The sequence below is a fragment of the Gossypium arboreum genome, chromosome 3, assembly GCF_025698485.1.
Source record: "Gossypium arboreum isolate Shixiya-1 chromosome 3, ASM2569848v2, whole genome shotgun sequence".
Lineage (NCBI taxonomy): Eukaryota > Viridiplantae > Streptophyta > Magnoliopsida > Malvales > Malvaceae > Gossypium > Gossypium arboreum.
The window spans coordinates 124,232,758-124,239,994 of record NC_069072.1 but is presented as its reverse complement, the minus strand read 5'-3'; positions in this window follow the sequence as shown (position 1 = coordinate 124,239,994).

Sequence of the window (7,237 nt, the reverse complement as noted above, 5' to 3'; positions counted from 1 at the left end):
CATTCACATAGAAATTTTAAACCACATAACAAAAGACCATTTGTACATATATATACATAACCAAATATTCTAAAATAAGTCAAATCACATGGTTATAAACATAACCAAAACATACTTAATTTACAAGCCAAATCAATTGGCTAAATCCATTACAAACATATGAACCATATTAACTACAACTCCTATACATGCCACATAACCAAAAACACAAGTTCAAAAGTACCAAAATGACAGTTGGATAGTGTGATGAGATCTCCGACAACTCCCAAAATTCGAGCAAGCTTTGAAATCATTATAAAACACGAAAAAGTAAACAAAGTAAGCTATAAAGCTTAGTAAGCTCATATGATTATTAAATATAACTTATCATTCATTCACAAATTAAGTTATCTATCATACTACAATACAATTCAACTTAATCACAAACTAACATATGTTCATCCGCATAGTAGATCATGTAACTCACCAATTACATAGATTCAATGCTTATACGATTTACATACATACCTGCATTGATACGTATCAATCTCTTACCCTTTCATATCTTCTTTATACCCGTTGAACCATTTGGAATAATATCAGATACTCGAGACTCTCGCACCCTAAATGCCAATACATGGTCGAAACCATCTCAATATCATATCTCATATAATACTCACTCTCGAGCTATCAACGGGTCAAGACATAACTACATAGTGTTGCTCACACAAGCTGATGAGAATCTGCAACACATGCTAGAAAACTCAGCCACCGGTAGAACGTACGGACTAGCACCCAAACACAATAACCCCTAATGACATGTCATTGGTATCCTATCTATTCCTAAGGTTCAACAGGGATTTCACATTACTGAATCTTCGTCAAACATTTCTATAAAGTTGTAATCACTATTAATACAATTATAAAGCATTTAAAACACAATTATATTAATGCTTATTAACATACAAACTTACCTCAATCACAAAAACGACAAAATAGGACCGATTGATCCAAAATTTTATTTTTCCCCCGATCTAGATTTGTACATTGCTTTTCTTGATCTATATAATCATCTTTAACTCATTTAAAACACATTCTATTCAATTCAGTCCAAAAATTCATATTATGGAAATTTTACACTTTTACCCCTAATATTTCAACTTCTTTACAATTTAGTCCCTAGCTCATAAAAATGCAAATTCATGCAATTCAACTTATATCGATGCTAGCTGAATATCAATTAAGTCCCTAGCAAGCCCTATATTCCATTTATTTCACAATTCAACCATGAATATTTTTTTCTACTTTTCAATTTAACCCCCAATTGACAAATTCATCAAAATTTCTTTTATTAAAGTTTCTCAACTATCATAAAGAATCCATTTTCATCCATTAAACATAAAAAAAAACTAATATAAATTCATGGTAAAACCCTATACTTTTAACAATTTCACAAATTAGTCCCTGGGCTAGCTAGATTAAGCTACAACGACTTCAAAAACATAAAAATCATTAAAAATGAGACAAAAATCGTACCTAATTGGAAAATAATGCCTTGCCCGAACTTAGGTCTCTAAAAATGTCTTTTTCTCTTTGAATTTTCAATGGAGGAACAAAGAAAGATGACATTTAGTTTTGTTTTAACTTATTTTATTATTATTAACCAAATTACAAATTTAACCTTTATAAACATTAATTATTTCACTAAATGCCAAGCCATTATCATCCACTAACTCATTAATGGGCGAATTACCACTTAAGGACCTCCACTTTAAAGTTCTATAGCTATTAGACACCTTTAGATATTAGAACACAACTTTTACACTTTAAACTATTTAGTCCTATTTATCAAATTTAAGCAGTCAAATGATAAGATTTATTTAAGAAATTTTCATACAATTATACTATCATGTTGTAAACATTAAAATAATAATAAAATAAATATTTTGACCTTGGATTTGTGGTCCCAAAACCACAATTCTGATTTGACTAAAAACGGGCTATTACACTCATAGTGGTAGCTTGACTGTTCATCCGGGAAGTAATAAAATGTACAATGATTTAAAAAAAATGTATTGGTGTCAAAAATGAAACGTGAGATATCTGAATTTGTATCTAAATGCCTAGTATGTCAGCTAGTTAAAGCTGAACATCAAGTACCTTCTGGATTATTGCAGCCAGTGATGATATCGGAGTGGAAATAGGATCGAGTTACTATGGATTTTGTATCAGTTTTACCACTATCTCTGATAAAGAAAGATGCTATTTGGGTTATCATTAATCATTTGACGAAGTCTACACATTTTATTCCAGTACGTACAAATTTCTCCCTTGACAGATTAGCTGAGTTATATGTATATGAGATTGTCAGATTACATGGAGTGCCAGTCTCCATTATTTCAGATAAAGATCCATGGTTTACATCACGATTTTGGAGAAAGTTACAAGAAGCTCTTGGTACGCGGTTGCATTTTAGCACTGCATTTCATCCTTAGACCGATGGTTAGTCCAAACGAGTAATTCAAATTCTTGAAGATATGCTTCGTTGCTGTGTATTAGGGTTTAAAGGTAATTGGGAGAAATATCTATCGTTGGTTGAGTTTGCGTACAACAATAGTTTTCAATCAAGTATAAGTATGGCACTGTATAAGGCTCTGTATGGTCATAAGTACTGAACTCCATTGTACTAGACTGAGCTCAGTGAGAAAAAGATACACAGGATTGATCTGATTCGAGAGATTGAAGAAAAAGTAAAAGTTATCCGAGTCAGTCTAAAAGCAGCTTCAGATTATCAAAAATCATATGCGAATCTTAAGTGTAAAGACATAGAATTTCAAGTAGGCGAGAAAGTATTCTTGAAAGTATCGCCCTAAAAGAAAGTTCTTTGATTTGGTCGCAAAGGAAAGCTAAGTCTCTGATTTATTAGACCGTATGAGATTACTGAAAGAATCGAACCTGTTACATATCGATTAGCTTTACTGTCAGAATTAGAAAAAATTCATAATGCCTTTCACGTATCTATGTTACGGTGATACCAATCTGACCTTTCACATGTTATCTCCCAGACGGATGTTGAGATTCAACCTGATATGTCATACAGTGAAGAACCAATCAGAATCTTGGCACGAGAGGTGAAAGAATTAAGAAACAAGAACACAGCTTTAGTAAAAGTTCTATGGCAACGACATGATATAGAAGAAGCCACCTGGGAACCCAAGGAAGCAATGAGAAAGCAGTATCTAAACCCCTTTTCTGGTAATATTTTCGGGGACAAAAATCCCTTTAGGGGGAGAGTTGTAACAACTTGTTTTTAGTGAAATTAGAATAGTAGTTTTGAGAAAACAAATCTTGTAACACCCCAAACCCGTGACCGTCACCGGATTTGACCACGAGGTGTTACCGGGCTTACTTTACTTATTCCTCCCTTGGAAATTTTTTTTTTTTGTTTTCCTTTTTCTGTTCCAGGCAGGCTAGTTAACTGCGTCACTGCCACCTTAAAAATCATATCTCGAGTTCCAGAACTTGAAAACCAAATCCGTAAATTTTCCCCAAATCTAGACTCATATATCCATCCATGGACTTATTTCTAGAATTTTTGGTCAGGCCAATTGGTACAGTTTATTAGTTAAAGTCACCCCTATTTCAGGGTTCGACTACACTGACCTTTGCACATTACGACCTGGATATCATCTCGTACAGAGCTCTAATGCTCATGCCGTTTGTTTCTAATGAAACTAGACTCAAAGGGGAATCTATGCATATAAGGCATGACTTCTAATTGTTTCTGGATAATTTATGGTAAATTTTAAAAGTCGAGACAGAGGATCCAGGAACTGTTCTGGCCCTGTCTCACGAAATATTGAATATCTCTCAAAATACAGCTCATATGGTCGTTTCGTTTCGTCCATATGAAAATAGACCCATCAAGCTTCGAGTACATAATTTCCTTAGCAATTAATTCCACTTATACTATTTTTTGTGATTTTTCGATTTCATATCACTGCTGCTGTCCGCAACAGTTACTGCAGTAGACTATGCCAATTTCATGAATCTTTCCTTGGCCTTACTAATCATTCATCATACATGGCACAACTATGGCCACCTTATCAAAATTAAGGTTTCTAAGACCCGTGGTTATAGGTTCTAGCATCCCACTCAAACGACCACATAGGCCATTTTCACATGGCTTAAAATTTACAACCCAAAATTCAACAAAACAAAATAGCCCATACATGCCAAATGTTCTCCTAGTTCAACTACGAAGACAATACCAAAAGATTTCCAGCCGGTGTGATGACTTCAACGACGGTTCCGAGCACGCAAACGAGGCGAATCCAAGAGACCTAAAGTGGGTTACAAGAAAACACAGAGTGAGTTTATAACTCATTAAGTCCTAAGCATTCGACAATCATCCATCAATAAAATTATCACAACATGAAATAATGTACGAGGCTAGGTACTCCATCCATATCGAAAATATACCATAGTTCCTCGGACCTTTCGGTTCCTTCTCATACCAATTCACCCAATAACATTTCATATACTGTTCAATAGAATAATAGAGGCATTTCCATACATCATCTCATTTCCGCAATAATCATGCAATCAAATGAACTTTCATCTATTCCACTATACTTTATTTACGGGAATGCAATTGAAATCATCACATAGATTTAAAACTTACCAACTCAACCCCGAGCATGAACATAGCATCTATTAGCCATGAACTCAAGGTACTTACTTTTTCAGCTGTCCGTACTCAACTCGATAATATCGCACACTCAGTGCCAATAGTGATGCAAAAGCATATAGTGAGTCCGCACACTTAGTGATATAAAATCAGCTCGCACACATAGTGCTATATAATCAAATTCGCACACTTAGTGCTATACAAATTTTAAACCCGCACACTTAGTGCCAATCTTGTCACCGTGTCCATTTATACCCGCACACTTAGTGCCAATCTTGTCACCGTGTCCATTTATACCCGCACACTTAGTGCCGAAATCAACAACTCAATACATCACACCTCTTTTCTTTTCATTCAATACTTTCATCACCACATACATACATGTATATAAATTTATCATTCCTTTCGGCATAATTACATAGACATTATGTCTATTTAAATCAATACCAAATACATGCTTAGTGACTTACCTTAGAGGTTGTCAAGCGCTTTCAACGGCTATTCTATCACCTTTTCTTTTCCTTTATCGGAGCTAGTTCCCCTTTGCTCTTGAGCTTTATGTTAACAAATAAATTGATTTAATCGTTTTGAATACAAAAGGGAATCCAAGGTACTTAGCCCTTATAAGGCCGCACACACTTACATCCACATACTTGAGCTCAATAATTATAATATAGCATCAAGCACTCATGTGGCCGATTGTACTTAGTCATACTTGCACAAATCAACAATAAATTCCAAGATTTTCACATCATATAGGTACTAAGCCGAATATACTTGCAATTTCACAAACATTCTTCAACAATTTCTTCTTTAAACAAACATATTTATCATTTACTTCATAACCGAAACACCATCACAAGAAAATACATACTTTGAGATAATATATATATCATACCAATACATCATGTGCAAACATATATACACATATAGGTGCATGGCCGAATCTCAAGGGGTTCATACCCATCCAAACACAAATTTTTTTACCAATCAAGTAACAAGCATAAATCATGCTCATGAATGCACCATGGCCGAATACATCACAACCATACCCTTTCAACTTCGGTCATGGTTAAACAAAGAATTCAATGTCTTACTCAAGAATGCTAAAAGAAATTTCAAGAGTAGTCAATCCATCATTGCATGCATCATCAACAAGCTTCACATTTAGCATGCAATGGCTTTAACACAATAACAACCTTGGCCAAATACCATTTCCATGGCATAACAAGGACTTGAACCATGGGCTAAGATGAACATCAAGTTAGCAACTAAAACATGCATGAATCTCATGGCACAACCTCAAGCATACCTTAATCTTGATGCAAGTATAGCCAAATCTCCTTCTAGTTCTCTTCTAAACCAAGCATGGAACAAAAACTTCCTCTTCCTCTTTAGAATTTTCGGCCAAAGAAAGAAAGGAAAGGATGAACAAATTTTTTTGTTTTTTTTCTCTCTAGTTACGGCACAATGGGGGGGCATCCATGCTCATTTTTTTGTTCATTTCTTTAATGCTAGCTATTATTTTATGGCTTCCTACATACACCACTAGCATAACATGTTGGAAACATGTTCCCTTGCCCATAACCTTGTCATGGCCGGCCACTTCTCCTTAATAAATGGATTATTTGACATGCAACTCCACTTATTTTACTTCATTCTTTTATTAGCCTCTTAAAATTAGCCACATATATTTAAATCCTTTCACATGAGTCCTTTTTCTTTCAATTCACATTCAAATTAACAAAATCAAAGAATTGAAAATTCACACATGCATTTTCACACATATTTGGCATGGAATAAGGTATTTAAATGTTTTTGTGACCCGGTTTCGTGGTCCCGAAACCACTTCCCGACTAGGGTTAAATTAGGGATGTCACAACTCTCCCCCACTTAAGAAATTTTCATCCCCGAAAATCTTACCGGTAAATAGGCTCGGGTATCGCTCTTTCATAGAGTCCTCAAGTTCCCAAGTGGCTTCTTCAATTCCGTGTTTATGCCACAACACCTTCACTAATGGGATTTTCTTATTGCGCAACTCTTTTACTTCGCGCATCAGAATGCGAACCGGCTCTTCTTCATAACTCAAATTAGGCTGAACCTCGACCTCAGATGGAGTAATTACGTGTGTCGGGTCAGACCTATATCGTCGAAGCATTGAGACATGGAAAACATTGTGAATCTCAGGGGGTAAAATTAATCGGTACGCTACTGGCCCAACTCGTTTGGATACTTCATACGGACCGATGAACCTCGGACTCAATTTGCCCTTACGGCCAAATCTAAGCACCTTCTTCTAGGGTGAGACTTTGAGAAATACCTTGTCTCCAACCTGATATTCAATGTCTTTTCTTCTCAAATCCGCATACGACTTTTGGCGATCCGGCGACTTTCAAACTTTCACGAATTACTCGAACCTTCGCTTCGGCATCCTTAATCAAATCAACCTCAAGATTTTACTTTCACTAAGTTCAGTCCGAGAATAATGGGGTACGGCATTTACGATCGTATAAAGCCTCGTAAGGCGCCATCTTAATACTTGATTGAAAACTATTGTTGTAAGCGAAT